The sequence below is a fragment of the Balaenoptera musculus genome, chromosome 19, assembly GCF_009873245.2.
Source record: "Balaenoptera musculus isolate JJ_BM4_2016_0621 chromosome 19, mBalMus1.pri.v3, whole genome shotgun sequence".
In the NCBI taxonomy this organism is placed as follows: Eukaryota; Metazoa; Chordata; class Mammalia; order Artiodactyla; family Balaenopteridae; genus Balaenoptera; species Balaenoptera musculus.
The window spans coordinates 41,641,215-41,658,058 of record NC_045803.1 but is presented as its reverse complement, the minus strand read 5'-3'; the positions used below and the strand labels follow the sequence as shown (position 1 = coordinate 41,658,058).

Genomic DNA, 16,844 nt, shown 5'->3' with positions numbered 1-16,844 from the left:
ACAAGCCATGGACTTTTGAGGTCATTTGCCAAGAGTCAAAATATACATTTTGGAATGTATATTTGGGTTGAATGGAATGTACATTTGGAATGTATTTTGGGTTTCTACAGAAAAGCAGCCACCATATCCTTGTGTCTTTCTATGCACATACTCAGAATGGTACTTGATGCTTTATACACATTCTCATCAACTCCGAGAATAGTCTCTTTAATTGGTATTATTCTCACAAATAAGGACTGTAGGAGTAGAAAGGTTAAGTAATTTGCCCAGTGTCACCCAGCTAGTATACAACAGTGCACGCAGAGTTTCAAATGGAGTACTGCCTGAATATAAAGCTTGTATGCCCTCAATCACCCACTGTCCTGTATCTCCTATACCCAAGAATGATCCAGCAAATCCTCCAACCCCAGGAAGGTCTTATTACTCTTATTTTTAAGACCAAGAAATGGAAACAGCATTTACCTCTCCGTGGCTGCAAAGTCAGTTTGAGCAGGGAAGACAGAACTCAGCTCTCAAGCCTCTGGTCAGCAATCTGTCCACTACTGCATCTTGTTCTTTGGCCCCAGGTCTGTGATCATTCTAAAATAGAAGCACAAATCATTTTATGAACACCAAACACACACAAATGCAGATACAGTATGAAAAGCAAAATGAGGGCAAAAGGAAGACTAATAAAATTGGGAAACAATATACTTGCTAAAACGTCACATTACTAATTGACATGCTGTAAACGTCTATCAAGTCAATAATAAAACCTTCACTTATTTTTTTAAACATTTGCTAAATATATAAAGAACTAAAGATTTCTGATTATCAAAATAGCACCCCATTGTGACCTTGCAACCAAATAATGTAAATACAGTTAAACTACCAAAAAATTAATTCTTATAGATGCAGTAATACTCCTTTAACAGTTTATTTCCTTATCTTCAGCAAGTAGTGGTTTTACTGATTTAGTTTAAACCACAAGTAAAGACTGTATTTTTCATGTAATAAGATAACTATGGGGCTTCCCTGGTGGCGCAGTGGTTGAGAATCTGCCTGCCAATGCAGGGGACACAGGTTCGAGCCCTGGTCTGGGAAGATCCCACATGCCGCGGAGCAGCTGGGCCCGTGAGCCACAATTACTGAGCCTGCGCGTCTGGAGCCTGTGCTCCGCAACAAGAGAGGCCGCGATAATGAGAGGCCCGTGCACCGCGATGAAGAGTGGCCCCCGCTTGCCACAACCAGAGAAAGCCCTCGCACAGAAACGAAGACCCAACACAGCCATAAATAAATTAAAAAAAAAAAAAAGATTTACTTTCTTAAAAAAAAAAAAAAAGATAACTATGGGGGGAGATTTCACTACTGACCTTTGAAAATCCTAGAAGCACAGCAATGAAATATCTCTTTTCAGACAAATAATAAAATACTGTTAGGTCATACTGTTACTTGACAATTCTCTCCCTAAAATACAAATAAATGGACTGTCAAGCTTCAGGCAATGGTAGAGTGGTACTTAACTCCATGGTGGGGGGGTGGGGGGGAGAAACTCCCAAATGAAATGAAAGAGCTAAATTTAAGCATTTCCAAAGAATTTGGCATATGAGGTACAATTAAGAAGAAACCCATCTCATAACTAAAGCCCACAAAACTAAACTGATATAATACTTTACCAGATGAAGCTAAAGAAAAGTCTTCTCTGTTGAAAAGGCAATTTATAACAACCTAAGAAGAGAATTAGTGCATTTAGTCCACAAAACATTTTTGTATTGGAGTCCATATATTGTCACTAATATGCGTCAAAAGGAATGAAATTTTACACCCCTGAAAATTGATGGGTGACTAAAAATAAGATCAAGTGTGGAAAAATCACTATTCTTGAGGTATATGTTAGCAGTCTATATGCAATGCCACATCTTTGCATTCAAATACTAAACACTGAGAAAATGCACAAAGGTACTGCCAGGGAAGATCTGAAGACAACAACTAGAAAAAGTCTGGGGATGTTTAAAAAAAACAAATATGGTATACCAAATCTACACATTTAATTGTGAACCATGGTCTTCAAAGTTATACATTACTTGCCATTATTGTTCTTTCTAAACCTGTACACTCTTTCTCAAAGCATTAAGTTATGACAAATCCTACTTGTTTGAAGAGGGACCTAATTTTTGGCAAAAAAGCCTCTAGTCATCTGAAATCAAGATAGGTAAATAAGTTAGACAAATGGTCAACTAGGTTTCTGGTCTAAAAAAATGAAATAGAGCCTATAAAGTAGTTAACGTAGAGTGAATTTGATGCCAGTAGCATCCCTGAAGCAAAAAACCAGCCTCTAGAGGAACATTCTGCCAGCAGGCACCACTCTGCAAGGCTCTGCCTCAGGGCCCTAGTCAGCCACAGGTGGCTTCTGCCACTCCCAAGGAACTCCCCAAGCCACTCAGAGAAGTCCTTGGTGGGTGCCCTCATTTTTTCTATGTCCTTTAAAGCAAAATCCTAAAGCTCTTAGAATTTGAATGCATATTAAGGATAACTTTTATAGCTCCTAAATTTTAAGTTGGTTGAATGGATCCCTAAAGATAACTTTTACAGCTACTCTTTTTTTTTTTAATTATGTATGTATTTATTTATTTATTTTTGGCTGTGTTGGGTCTTCGTTTCTGTGCGTGGGCTTTCTCTAGTTGTGGCAAGTGGGGGCCACTCTTCATCGCGGTGCGCGGGCCTCTCACTATCACGGCTTCTCTTGTTGCGGAGCACAAGCTCCAGACACACAGGCTCAGTAGTTGTGGCTCACGGGCCCAGTTGCTCCACGGCATGTGGGATCTTCCCAGACCAGGGCTCGAACCCGTGTCCCCCGCATTGGCAGGCAGACTCTCAACCACTGCGCCACCAGGGAAGCCCTACAGCTACTCTTAAATAAGCAGTATTTCCCTATGTTTACCAGCTACTCTTAAATAAGCAATATTTTCCTAGGTAGGTAAACATTCCTGTTGTAATCTTCCTCACTAGTGATTTAAGTTTCCTTGGGTAACCTTATGTCCTCAATTTATTCTCTCTGTAAACTTAGTTTTCCAATAAAAACAAAGGGGACTTCCCTGGTGGTCCAGTGGTTAAGACTCTTAGAAAAAAAAAAAAAAGACTCTGCACTCCCAATGCAGGGGGCACAGGTTAGATCTCTGGGTTCTATCTCTGGTCAGGAAACTAAGATCCCGCATGGTGCACGGCGCAGCCAAAACAAACAAACAAAGTATGAATCCCGGCATACAGGAAATCTTAAAGAACAGCAACTCCGTGGACAAGATCTATACCATTAAAACGACATAAACGGGACTTCCCTGGTGGCGCGGTGGTTAGGAGTCCACCTGCCAATGCAGGGGACACGGGTTCGAGCTCTGGTCCAGAAAGATCCCACATGCCATGGAGCAACTAAGCCCATGTGTCACAACTACTGAGCCCACACACCTAGAACCTGTGCTCCGCAACAAGAGAAGCCACCACAATGAGAAGCCTGCGCACCACAACGAAGAGTAGCCCTCGGCCACGACAACTAGAGAAAGCCCACGCACAGCAAGGAAGACCCAACACAGCCATACATATACACATACATACATACATAAAGAGTATTTAAAAAAAAAAAGACATAAACGATGTGTAAGACCAAGAAGCTGATGGCTGTACATGGCACAATTGAAATCAAGAAGCAAAACATGGTCTATGGAGCACAGTGCTACCGGGAAAACAAGCTTTCCTCCTGACTCAACTACAGACCCGCTGGATTTTAACCCGTGTGGACCTTACTTTAATAAGCAAAACATGCCACCTGCCATCCACAATTTCAAAAGGAAAGTAAAACTGAAAATTACAAGAATGCCAAAAATTACACAAACGGACCAATATATTAGACAATTAAGCGTGGTTCTATTCTCAAGCCTGACACTCCATCAACACTACTGCATTTAGTTACTTAGGGCAACTTTATTATGGAGGAGAGGGAGAAAGAACATTTCTGTAGGGTTCAAAAAAGTAATGTTGAAAACACTCCCCTATGGAGGCATTTGCTGCAGAATTCTACAGATTGAGATTACACACAGTAGACCGGTCAATTTTGCTTAGCACCAGGCTGTTTTAATTTCCTCATAAACTTAACATAGCCTCCCCACTCCCCCTCCCCGCCCCGTTATTTAATCAAGACTTTCCTCTCTCCAAAGCAACCCCAGTTGATACATCAAGTGCTGCACGATATTGTATTAAGGTACTAGAATATTTGAGGGAAAAGAAAAAACTGGCAATTCGACAGGAAGCTTTTTAATGATGCAAGATAACTTACGGACAGAATAAATTCAACATACATTCCCTGTTTAACTTCTTTTGCCACCTAAAGGGGACCTGGAATTTTAACTTTCCTATTTGATCTAAACTCAAAGAAAGCAGGAAGACGCTACATATGCGAATGTTTACTTATTGCTGAACTCAGGGCTGCAGGAAGTCAGCTACTAAAAAGTGGTTACATTACGCCTAGATATTTATAAACCAACTGCAACTAGTGACCCAGGATTCAATTACAACATCATCCCTCATATTTCAGCATATGGGCAAATTACCAGTGGAGTCAAGAATAAATTCATTCTGCCCTACTGGCGCTTTAGATCGGGTTGCACAATCCCGGGGCAAAACTGCCTTCGCCTAGCCCTAAAAGCATCAGGTACTGTAGTAAGTTAACGTCAGGACGTTTTAAAGCGAGACGGAAACTCAAGAGTTGCCTGAACCAATTTAGCCAGCCCATAATCCCGAATTCAGGAATTTGTCACGTCACTTGAGATCAGAATGAAATTAAGTTTTGATCCCTTTGAGATCTCTTAGCGCACAAAGTCAGGCTCCTATCACTGCAAGGGGAATCCGACCCTGGCTCGAGAAAAACTTGTGGAACTCGTGTCCTTTCCGCCCACCGTGGGGGGGCCGCACCGGTCGGATCGGGCGAGGAGCCCGGGCGCTAGTTTGGGGGCGCAGCGGGGCCCGGCGGGGGCGGCGAGCGCGCGTCCCCCCGCCCGCTCAGGCGGCGTCGAGGCGCGAGCAGCTCAGCCAGCCTTGCAGAGGGAGCTCTCGGCAGCTCTGGGGTCCCTCTACTCGCAGCCGCAGCAGCGCCGCCTGCGCCACTCGGTGGAGACGGACACCAGCGGCGGCGACGCGCGGACTGGGAGCGACCGCGGAGCAGCCGGGCGGCGGGGGACGCTCGCAAGGCCGCAGGGTAGGTTCCGGGACTGGGCAGGCTGGAGGATGGGCAGCCCGAGAGGCGTCGGCAAGGGCCCGACACCCATACTGCATGGAGACCTGGCTGCGCGCGCGGTGGCTGGGTGTCGACACTTGAGCGAGGCGGGCGCGGAAGCCGGGGAGCGGAGATCGCCTCTCGGCTGAGGCCACCCATGGCGGGAGGGGCGGAGGGCAGAGGGCGGGCCGCGGCCGGGTGATCGGTCGGGCCAAGAGCCGGCCTCGAGGGCAGAGACAAAGGAAGGAAAATGGAGTCGCCAGTGCGCGGGCCTCTGTCGCTGCCACCGCCGGAGGCCTAGCGCGCCGTAGGAGGGAGGCCTAGCGAGCGAGCGGGCGGGCGGGCGAGCGGGCGGGCGGGAGGCCGGGCGCGGTGGGGGGGGGCGGCCGGGCCGCGGCGGCGACGGGCAATGGCGGCGGCCGCGCCGCAGCAGGGACGGTAGAGGGAGACAAACACCCCCCGGCGGCGGCGCTGGCGCCGGGCTACAGCCAGCGCCGACCGGAGCGGCCCCATCGTGACACCTAGAGGCGGCCCGCGAAACCTCCTCCACCCGGGGCCCCCTTACCTCCGCGCCACACCCCCCGCAGCGCTCGCTCCGCCGCCGCTCCACCGCTCCGGCCACCCGGCGTCCCCAGGCAGCTCCACGCACCCGCACCGGCTACCGCCGCCGCCGCTGCCGCCAAAGAAGCAGCTCCGCGCACGGTTTAATCGCTCCACAGACTCGGACACAAAATGGCGGCGGCGCGGTGCAGTGCGCCTGCGTCGGCGCTGCCGGGGCCGCGGGTGCTGATAAGGGAAGGGACGGGTGGGGGGGCCGGTCGGGCGACGAGTGGAGGGCGGGGGAGGAAAGGTGAGGGGAGGGGTTGGCGCAGGGCAGCATGGGAGGCGGCCCCGGGCGCCAACTTTCAAAAGCGGGCGCGATGGCGTCACGGGACGCGCTGCGGGTCGCGTCACGCCGCACGCGCCCTCGACCGGTCGCGCGTGGGTTCTTAGGGAGCCCGACGTCCGGGCTCCCGCTGGGTGGGGCTTCCTGGGCGGAGGCAGTCGCCTCTGGGCGGTCCAGGATCCCGGCCCGGTTGACCTGGTTCCTTAGCTGCAGTCACCCGCTCTGAATCCGTAAGGGAGGGGGTGGGGGGGAGGGTGTTTGGAGGAAGCGCGCGCGGGTCTAGGCGGTGGGGCTGAGGCGGTTCTTGGGTGGGGCCCCGCCTGGGGCCCCGCCCCAGTCTCCGCCCTACCAGGGCCGGACCCGCCCTCCGAGCGCCGCACCGCAGCCCGCCACCGGGTAAGGCCGGGCGGGTCCCTTCTCACTCCCGGCTGCTCAGAAACATTCCAGCGCCTGCGAGCCACGGCGAGCAGGGCTGTCCTTGCCCAGCGGTTTTGGGGGATCTCTCCGCCCTACAAGAGGGCCTCCTAATACCGGGTGTGAGAGAAGAGGGCGAGGGCTTTCTGGTGTGCCCAGGCCATCTCAGCCCGGAGAGGCCAGAAGAAGGCCAGACTTGATGCTTTTACACGATCATAGCAGTCTTTTGCCGAAAGGACTTTATGTATTTGGAGCGGCGTAATTGTGTATTTTAAAACCTACATTTCTTGTTTTTGCCCGAGAGCTGTTAAGCTCTCTGTGGGCGGGGTCCTTCAGCCCCTCACAGTGCGGTCGCCCCTCCCCCTCCCTGAGATGCACCTGCGGACTCTACCCAACCAGCAGTAAAATTCCCTGAAGACTGACTGGAAGATGTTCTGGTGGCTCAGGGAGGACAGTCTTTGATACTTATGGGAATCTAACTCAGGACTGTATTCTCAACTCCCTTACCTTAGATCACGGAGAACAAACTGACCCATCAAGTGGGCAGCTTCTGCTCCATTGAGCTGATTGTTCCATTATGAGAATGTTAGCCCAATGTTGACAGATATTTTGTTTTTTTCTTTTTAAAGGAAATCTGGGGGGGGGGGGTTGTGTAACATCTCCAGGTGTTGGCAACTAAGTCAGATGTTTTAAAACTGCATGAGCTGATTAAGCCGCACGTGGGGGCTGTCAGTTGATAAGACCTCTGACTTGGAGGAAAGAGTGAAGAGAAGTTCCAAGGCCAAATCCTAGGCACTCCAGCATTTAGAGATAGGGTAATGGAGAAGGAGACTGAGAAGGAACAGCCAGGAAGACAGAAGGAAATCCACAGAGTGTTGAATTTGGAATCCAAGGGCAGCGAAGGGTTCAGGTAGGAGGGGAATGGTCAACTGTGTTTAGTGCTGCTGAGAGGTAAACTTGGGCCAGAAACATGGCTATATTGAATTGGTCACCTTGGAAGATGAGATTATCATTGGTGACTTTGGCTTGATTCATGTTGGTAAATCAGAGGTGTGGACCTGACTAGAATGGGTTGAAGAGTGAACAGGAAAGTGAGGAAATAGAGACAGCACACATAGGCAACATGAGAGAAGCTTAGCTGCGAAGGGAGCAAAGAAATTCAGGGATAAATGTGGAAGGATATGGAGTTAAGGGAGGGTGAAAGAATTCTAGAGCATGTTTTAAAATATGAAAGGGTTCTAGAGCATGTTTATTTGTCATTGGGAGTGATACAGGAGAGCGAAGCCTTGCTTGACTTTTTTTTTTTTTTGCTGCGCCACAGGGCTTGCAGGATCTTAGTTCCCTGACCAGGGATCGAACCCAGGCCCACAGGAGTGAAAGCGCTTAACCACTGGACTGCCAGGGAATTCCCTTGCTTGACTTAAATCAGGGTGAAATTCATGGGAGGCTATAAGGAAACTGGGAGGATTGACCTTGGATAGGAACAGGATGCTTCCACTGTGGAAATTAGGGTAACAAGGGTGAAGATGGGTGCAAATGCAGGGGAGAGAGAAAGCAAGCTTGCAGTTTTCCTAGTGGGACTGCCTTGGTGGTATCGGGTACCCATTTGAAGTTTGTAATCATGAGTTTAAACTTAAACCAGTTGGCCCAGTATGCGGTTTTTCTCTAAGCAACATTCAACTGCTTGGGTACAGACATGAAGAAAAGGGATAATTTGGTTTCTCAGCACCAACACCCTAGTTTTCTGATTTCTAGTAATAGGTACTTGCCTTATGTGATTATTTACTATTCTAGAAATGTGTGAAGTATCTGGAAAATTTACATGTGACCCCTTTTTCTAGAAACCAAGTTATTCCAGTAGTCTCTTATGTACACCTGAGGACTCAAGCATAAAGAAAAGGCAAACTTAGAGAAAAATTACCAGACACCTCTGGAATATTTGCATTTTGCATTTTTTTCAGCCCTCCACTCCAAACAGCTCCTGGTATACTTAGGAACTATGTACTGGAAACAAAGCTGACTTACACTTTAATGCTTAGCTTCTTTTCTTTCTGGTATCTTTAATAATCTGACTAATTCGCTTTCTCTAAGACCTTGCCTCAAACCATCTTATCTTTAAGCTTCAAGAGTGTCTTCTAGGACTTCCCTGGTGGCGCAGTGGTTAAGAATCTGCCTGCCAATGCAGGGACATGGGTTTAAGCCTTGGTCCGGGAAGATCCTACATGCCGCGGAGCAGCTAAGCTCGTGCGCCACAACTACTCAGCCTGCGCTCTAGAGCCCGCGAGCCACAACTACTGAAGCCGGCACACCTAGAGCCCGTGCTCCGCAACAAAGAGAAGCCACCGCAATGAGAAGCCCACGCACCGCAATGAAGAGTAGCCCCCGCTCGTGACAACTAGAGGAAGCCCGCGTGCAGCAACAAAGGCCCAACACAGCCAAAAATAAAAATAAATAAATACATAAATTTATTTTTAAAAAAAAGAATGTCTTCTTTTTTTGTTTATTTTTTATTTATTTTTTTTCTTATTAGTCATCCATTTTATCCACATCAGTGTATACATGTCAATCCCAATCTCCCAATTCATCACCCCACAACCTCCCTCCCCACCCGCTTTCCCCCCTTGGTGTCCATATGTTTTTTCTCTACTTCTGTGTCTCCATTTCTGCTCGGCGAACTGGTTCATCTGTACCATTTTCTAGGTTCCACATATATACGTTAATATACGATATTTGTTTTCTCTTTCTGACTTACTTCACTCTGTGTGACAGTCTCTAGATCCATCCACGTCTCTACAAATGACCCAATTTCGTTCCTTTTTATGGCTGAGTAATATTCCATTGTATATATGTACCACATCTTCTTTATCCATTCATCTGTCGATGGGCATTTAGGTTGCTTCCATGACCTGGCTATTGTAAATAGTGCTGCAATGAACATTGGGGTGCATGTGTCTTTTTGAATTATGGTTTTCTCTGGGTATATGCCCAGTAGTGGGATTGCTGGGTCATATGGTAATTCTATTTTTAGTTCTTTAAGGAAACTCCATACTGTTCTCCATAGTGGCTGTATCAATTTACATTCCCATGAACAGTGCAAGAGGGTTCCCTTTTCTCCACACCTCTAAAGCATTCACGTGGATAAATATAAGGCAATGTATTTATTTATTGATTTATTTAGTTTGGCTGCTCCCAGTCTTAGTTGCGGCATGCAGGATCTTTTTTAGTTGTGGCATGCGGACTCTTAGTTGTGGCATGCATACAGGATCTAGTTCCCCAACCAGGGATGGAATCCGGGTCCCGTGCATTGGGAGCACAGAGTCTTACCCACTGGACCACCAAGGAAGTCCAAGGCAATGTATTTAGATGGCAAAAACCCTCAATTGTATTTACAATTATATTTACAACTGCTAAGGTCTGAATATTTGTGTCCTCCCCAAAATTCATATGTTGAAATCCTAATGCTAGATGTGATGGTATTAGTAAGTGGGGCCTTTGGGAGGTGCTTAAGTCCTGAGGGCGGAACCCTCATAAATGGGGCTAGTGCCTTATAAAAGAAGTTTCATAGAGCTCCTAGCCCCTTCCACCATGTAAGGACATGGCAAGAAGGCACAGCTATGAACCAGGAAAAGGGCCTTCACCAGAATATGACCATGTTGGTGCCTTGACCTCAGATTTTCCAGCCTCCAGAACTGTGAACAGTAAACATCTGCTGTTTATAAGCCACCTAGTCAGTGGTATTTTGTTATAGCAGCCTGAATGGACTAAGACAACTACTATATTTATATTATATCAACTATAATTACAACTATATGACCTCTGAGGCATCAGTTAGAAGCCAGGAATGGGGTCCAAGTGGCCTTGGAGCGGGCTCTCTGAAGATAAAGATTCCCATATGCTTCTCTTACATGGCTGAGAAAATGCTGAGGATCACTAGGAAGGAATAAAAGGAAATGTTTTCTTCTTGCAGGAAATGGTGATGTGTTCTACTTCATGAAATTGGCCCCAAAGACCAAGAAACGGAAAGCCAAACCAACAGGATAGGCTGTTTCATGCTGGACAGAAACAAGGTGAGAAGGAAAAGTAATATGATGAAAGCCTGTGGAACAGTTGGGATGATAAAAATAAGGACAGGTTTGTTCCCTGCAGTACTATCCCAGACTGCGTCACCAACGAGAACTGTGGTGACTTAAAAGCACCAAGTGATTTAAGGAAGTGTTCTTCCCATGGACTGTCTCAGGTTTGTAGTTCACAGGAGTTCAGGGCATTATCAGCAGAAGGCTGTCAGCTTACCACATAGCATTGGTGAAGTCACCACGTTCTAGGATCTGGCCCTCAGCCTCGAGAGTGGATTCCTTCCTTAGGGACTCATCAGGTGCACAGGAGCTTGATGGATAAGCCAAGTGACTAACTGGGAAGTGGACTGGTGCTCACATGCTGGCAAAAGGCATATTCTGTCCCTATAGGAGAGCCTCCTGGGAAGCCATATTACTAGAAAGATTTGGTAAGCAGTTCATTAGGTTGAGATGTAATTTATATAACTTAAGTGTTTAATATCATCCTCTCTGATGCTGGAGTCAGATTGTCTGGCATTTGAATATTGTCTTGGCTCCTTATTAGCTGTGTGATCTTGGGTGAATTAGTAACAACTCAACTGCAGGTTTCTTCTCCATAAGATGGGATGATAATTGTACTTTACTAAGGACTGAATGAGAAAATGCAAGTAAAACTTTAGGCATAGTTCTAGGCACCAGTAATCATATAATAAATGTAAACGATCATTATTATTTCTTTTATTTTTATGCTTCTTAGTAACCTACCCTCACTCCCAAATCTACCTTCTGATGGACATGGTCTTTCTAGATTAATTAATAGAATTACTTACTGACTAAGCGTTCCTTGGCCTGGAAGCCATTCTTTCTAAGAAAAGTGTACTTTGTGCTGTAATTCTCAGGAGAACAATTCTATTTCCAACATCTTCCTTAGCTCCCACTATTGCCCCCAGGTAAAGCTTGCAATAATCTTGATCATTTATGTGTTTTTTGGAACTCATTAAGCAAGAGAATCAACAAATGGAAGAGAGATGTGCTGATTTTCTAAGTAACAATGGGCAAGACTCTTCCTGCCCACTTTGGGGGTAAGACCTAAAGCTACACCTGAACACTCCCATTTCTCTGTGTCTGTTGAGGACATGTGTGAGATATATTCCAATTCAGCAAAGATTTATTGAGTACCAGCTGTGTTCAGCTCCCTTTCTAGGCACTGGGGATACAAAGATGACCCAAGATGTGTTTCCTGCCCTTAAACTCAAAATTTAGAAAATAAAACCAAAAAACAATTAATGCATTAATTGTTATAATGAGAAGAAATGAACTCATAGATAAAGGAGCAAATCATTCCCCAGGAGTATCTCATTTCAACTGGGTGTTAAAGGATCAGAAGGCATTAACAAGGCAAAGGTGTGTAAGGTGAAGAGCCATAATTAAGGACATAAAAGGGTAGAAGAGTGTTGGGGGGACAGCAAGTCATCCCATACTTTTGAACTAGGGTGTAGTGATACTAAACCTTATGTTTGGAAAGCTTTCAATGTCAGCTGCCAAGGCCAACCACTTTCTCCTAAATTTAAAGACCTGCCCTTCTACGTCATCTCCTACCCAGACCACAGGAATTTTTTTCCTTATTGATGTCTGCTTTCTTCAGACCCCTGTAAAAACCCTGTTTATTTTTTACCTCTCAGCTCAAACTACTGCTCTCTAAAGTCTAAAGAAGGACTTTGCCTGGGCCTACATCTCACATTTGAGAAGTAGGTCACTTTTGTTCTCTGTGCTCTTACCTGCATTTTTCAGGTATGCATTGATCACCCTTAAATATTCCGTCTAATCTTTACACTTTTCACTTTGCAAAACACCTTCATGCCTGCCCTTTCAACTGATGTTCACAGTTCTTTTTGAAGAGCCAGCCACAGTTTTGTCCTAAGCTCTAGAAATGAAGTGACTTGCTCAGAGTCGTCCAGTAACTTGGCAAAACCAGAATGAGTACTCAGATCTTCCAGCCCCACCCTCTCTCTTCCTGTTCTTTCACTGGCTGCTCAGGGCTTCTCACTGTTAGGTAGCATTTCCATTTTTATAGGGATCCTCTGGACATGATGCTTTAGCTCAGGGGCTGCTTGGGAGGGGGAAGAGGAAGGGAGGTCTATCAGGCAGGCTCTGGGCCTCTCTGCTCCCTCATTTTCTCCCCCTTCTCCGAATTTTATGTGATTTGTTTAAGGGTAAAAAGGTGTCTGCCCTCTAATGCAAGTTGGACACTATTGCCTTAACCCAAAGGAAGAGGTTTTTTTTAAAACATTATTTTATTTTATTTTATTATTTATTTTATTTTGGGGGTGCGCACCATGCAGCATGTAGGATCTTAGTTCTCTGACAAAGGATTGAACCTGTGCCCCCTGCATTGGCAGCGCGGAGTCTTAACCATTGGACTGCCTGGGAAGTCCCAGGAAGGGCTTTAATGGGAGAAATTCCAGCCACTTGGAAAGCAGATAGCAGAGGTATTTGGAATCATGACTTATTAATCTGTAACCTGAATAACTGCTCAATGCCCAGGTCTATGCTCAAGGCTAGGGTAATACTGGAGAGAGATGATGTCCCTAGCCCTCAAGGGCCTTATGTTTTGTCTTATATTAGTCTGGAGACACTAAACCTCGAGCATTAGTAGGTAAAAGTCAAGGATGGAGAAGCAAGTAAAAGGCATGGGCTGCATGTGTGGGAGGAACAGATTGGTCACTGGATATCAGTAAAGCAAGGAGGACTCTCAAAGTTCTGCCTCTTGCCTACACCCTTCTTTTCTTGCCCAGATCTACGTATCTAGCTTCTTTCTGGACACTTCCTCCTGGATGGCTCCCAGGCCACCCTTATGAGCCTTGTCACTCTCCTCCCAGTTTGCTTCTCTAGGGCTCCCCCTTTTCAGTGAAAGATGCCACAACCCATCCACCACACAGGCCAGAAACCTGAGCTTCATTTTCTCATCTCCCACATCCCATCAATCTCCAAATCCTGTCCATTCTACCTTCAGAACATCTCTTCACTCTAACCTCCTCTCTGTGTCCACTGCCTCCATCCTGGCTCGGGCACCGTCACTTTGACCACAGTAGCAGACTCCTCACTGCTCCCCGCTTCCTCCCTCCACACAACTGCCAAAGCGACCTTTCCAAAGCACAGATGTGATCACAAAATTCCCCTGCTTCAAGCCCATGGATGACTCCCCAGTGTCCTGGGGGTAAATCCCAAACTCCTTAGCCACTCCACAAGCCCCTTTCTAACTGCCCCCTCTGGCCCCTGTGGATGCAACTTGCTTGCCGCCTCCACTGGTCTGATCTCAGTTCTCCCTCCCTATATTGTCCCCTGCTCAGGCTTCCATTCCATTCCTTATTTGAGATCCCCGTGGTAAAAGTGCATTTTTAAAATAATTAATTAATTAATTTATATTTTGGCTGCATTGGGTCTTCGTTGCTGCACACGGGCTTTCTCTAGTTGCAGCGAGCGGGGCTACTCTCTGTTGCGGTGCGCGGGCTTCTCATTGCGGTGGCTTCTCTTGCTGCGGAGCACGGGCTCTAGGCGCGCGGGCTTCAGTAGTTGTGTCACGCGGACTCTAGAGCACAGGCTCAGTAGTTATGGCGCACGGGCTTAGTTGCTCCACAGCATGTGGGATCTTCCTGGACAAGGGCTCTAACCGTGTCCCCTGCATTGGCAGGCGGATTCTTAACCACTGCGCTACCAGGGAAGTCCCAGTAAAAGTGCGTTCTAAAGAGCTATGTTTCATGGGGGACTCTGGGGGGTATTCTGAGTATCCAGGCTTTTTCTGCATTAAACATACACTGTCCTTTCATGTTCAAAATGTTTTCAGATCGTGTTAAGTTTTAGCGGTATTCATCAAAAGCTATTTCTTGACCCACTTTTGCTGGAGACAGTAAAGGCAGATGCAGCCTGATCAAATAGAGAACTGCCTGGAGCACGTGTTTAAAATACAGATTCCCTGGTCTCTGAATTTGAATCTCCATGGAAGTTCTCAGGTGAATCTTACAATTGGGTAAGTTGGAAAGACCTAACCTGATTTCATTTATAAGAAACATCCAGGGACTTCCCTAGCGGTCCAGTGGTTAAGAGTCCACGCTTCCACTGCAGGGGGTGCGGGTTCGATCCCTGGTCGGGGAACTAAGATCCCACATGCTGCGTGGTGCGGCCAAAAAAAAAAAAAAAGAAATGTCAGAATAGGCAAATCTATAGGATCTGTGGTTATAGTAGATTAGTGGTTGCCTCGGGGGCTGGGGGCCGGGAAAGGGAAGGGGATGTAGAGTTCCCAGGGATGATACCTAAGGAGTGCCGAGTTTCTTTTGGGGTTGATGAAATCTCTAAAATTGATTGTGATGATTGTACAACTCTGTAAATACACTAAAAGCCACTACTGAATTGTACATTTTAAATGGGTGAATTGCATGGTACATGGACTAAATCTCAATAAAGCTGTTTAAAAACAAAACAAAACACTTGGACCGAGCTCTACAAGCAAGGCACCAATCATCTTTTGCAGACTTGGGTGGTACCTGTTACCTAGTAGACTAGTCAGAAAATACTTGTGGATGTATATATTGGAGGGTACAAAGTAAATGAGCGATTGCAATGGGGTGTGATTCCCCTAGTACTGTACTAGGGGAAATGCATGCTTCTGTGACAGGAGCCCAGTGGAAGGGAAGCTTCATGAAGAAATTTGTGATGTCTAGGTTGAAGCCTATCAGGTAACCAGGCATTAGCAAGGTAAGATGAGGAGTGGGAAGAGTGTACCACAGAGGGGCAAGCAAGCCCTGCAGGTGGTTTGGTGAGGTCCAGTGCAGACTGAGGCCCCAGAAGTGAGGCTGGAGAGAGGAACACACTTAAAAGCCTTCGTGAGCCAGGTTGAGGGGGCTGGAATTTTCCCTAAGAGAAAGAGAAACTGTAGTGGTGGGTTTATGTTTTTAGAAATCACTTTGCACCATGGAGAATGGATGGAAGAAGGGCAAGATCAGAGGCAGGGAGCCTGTGAGGGGGCAGTTTTAGTGTTTAGGAGAGAGGTCAACATGTCCTGAAACTGAGTGGTGCCAATGGGGATAAAGAGAAGCAGACAGAATTTAGAAATATTTAGGGCATTTAATTGAGAAGATTCTGATGGCTGGAAGAGGGGACAGGGAAAGAGTCAAGGGTGAGGCCCAGTTGTGTGGCTTGAGTACCTGAGTACTTTCTCCAGAAGTTCTGGAGGAGAAACAGGTTTTGAGATAAGTTTGATTTTGAGAATGCTGTTCAAAAGGTGTCCAGTCAGCAGTTGGATATGGGGGTCGGGAGGTGAGAGAGCCGTGTGAATCACTGGCATACAGCCTCAGCATATAGATGGAAGCCAGAGAAATGGATGAGGTGGTTCAGGGAGTGCGTTTCAAAAGAGAGGAGAAAAGGGCCTAGAATGGAATCCTGTGGAGTGATGTTTATAAGAGGATGCCTGAGGAGGAGGTGGAGGAGAAAGTTGTAAGGAGATTCAGAGGAAATAGCTAGAAACGTTGGTGTTAGCATGGCAATTCATCTGCTTATTCAGCTGCTCCAAGTCAGTACTTATTGAAGATCCATATGCCCTGGGTGTCTTCAGAGATAAGTGAGACGTGACCATTGACATTAAACTTAAACTGTGACCCCATTGCACACCCCACTGCAGCCTTCTGAAACAAGAGGCCCCTTCTCGCAGGTCAATGACAGTCTTCTTTTCCAAATGATAGATGTTCTTCCTGAGCTGTTTGTATAGGCCCGGGAGTCCTTCCCAAGCTCACCCTTCGGTATTACGTAGGCCCAGAAGAGCCAGGTCTGGCAGCCAAGCCAAGAGCCTTCTGTCCATGGATGATGGATGGCCTAAATAGGGCACTCCAGGGCTGTTTGGGGTTGGGGGGAGCATGTCATATGCCTAGGGTTCAGCAGATTGTACCCACACACCAGGCAGGAGCACACAAGGAAGTCACCCCCGCTCTGTAGGTGAGACAAAGAAGCAGTTCTCTTCCCACGTGCCAACCCATCTGCTTCTTTGCATTTACCAACATGCCTTTTTTTTTTTTTTTTCTTCTTTTTTTTGGTTCTCTGCAGCTTTGAATACATGAGGAAGAAGAGCGGGAGACTGGAGGAAAGGTAAGGTTAGAAGAGGGCAAAAGGAAAAGAGGGGAGTCGGGGGAGCCTCCAAGGACCACCAACACAATAAATTGTATTCTGGACTACCTCAGCCTGGTCCCTTTTTTTGCAGTGC

At 46.8% G+C, this 16,844-nt stretch overlaps 1 protein-coding gene and 1 long non-coding RNA gene across 6 annotated transcripts in view; one reads left to right on the top strand and one right to left on the bottom strand.

The window, feature by feature from the left end:
• The window catches only part of CTCF (CCCTC-binding factor), a 49,496-nt gene extending 43,501 nt beyond the window's left edge, over positions 1–5,995 (bottom strand). For 3 of the 5 annotated variants that reach the window (XM_036834973.1, XM_036834972.1, XM_036834976.1), the window contains exons 1-2: positions 5,808–5,994; positions 463–579 (exon numbers count right to left, since the gene is read on the bottom strand). The gene's annotated coding sequence lies outside the window, so the exon portion shown is untranslated. Of the gene's footprint in view, positions 1–462; positions 580–5,307; positions 5,329–5,807 lie in introns of those variants that run through there. The other 2 variants (XM_036834975.1, XM_036834974.1) reach the window with 2 other exon arrangements.
• Positions 4,220–16,761, top strand: LOC118885840. The gene is made up of 3 exons (XR_005017560.1): positions 4,220–5,224; positions 10,510–10,609; positions 16,688–16,761. It is a non-coding gene; the product is annotated as an uncharacterized LOC118885840 (long non-coding RNA).
• Positions 16,762–16,844: the final 83 nt, after the last annotated feature.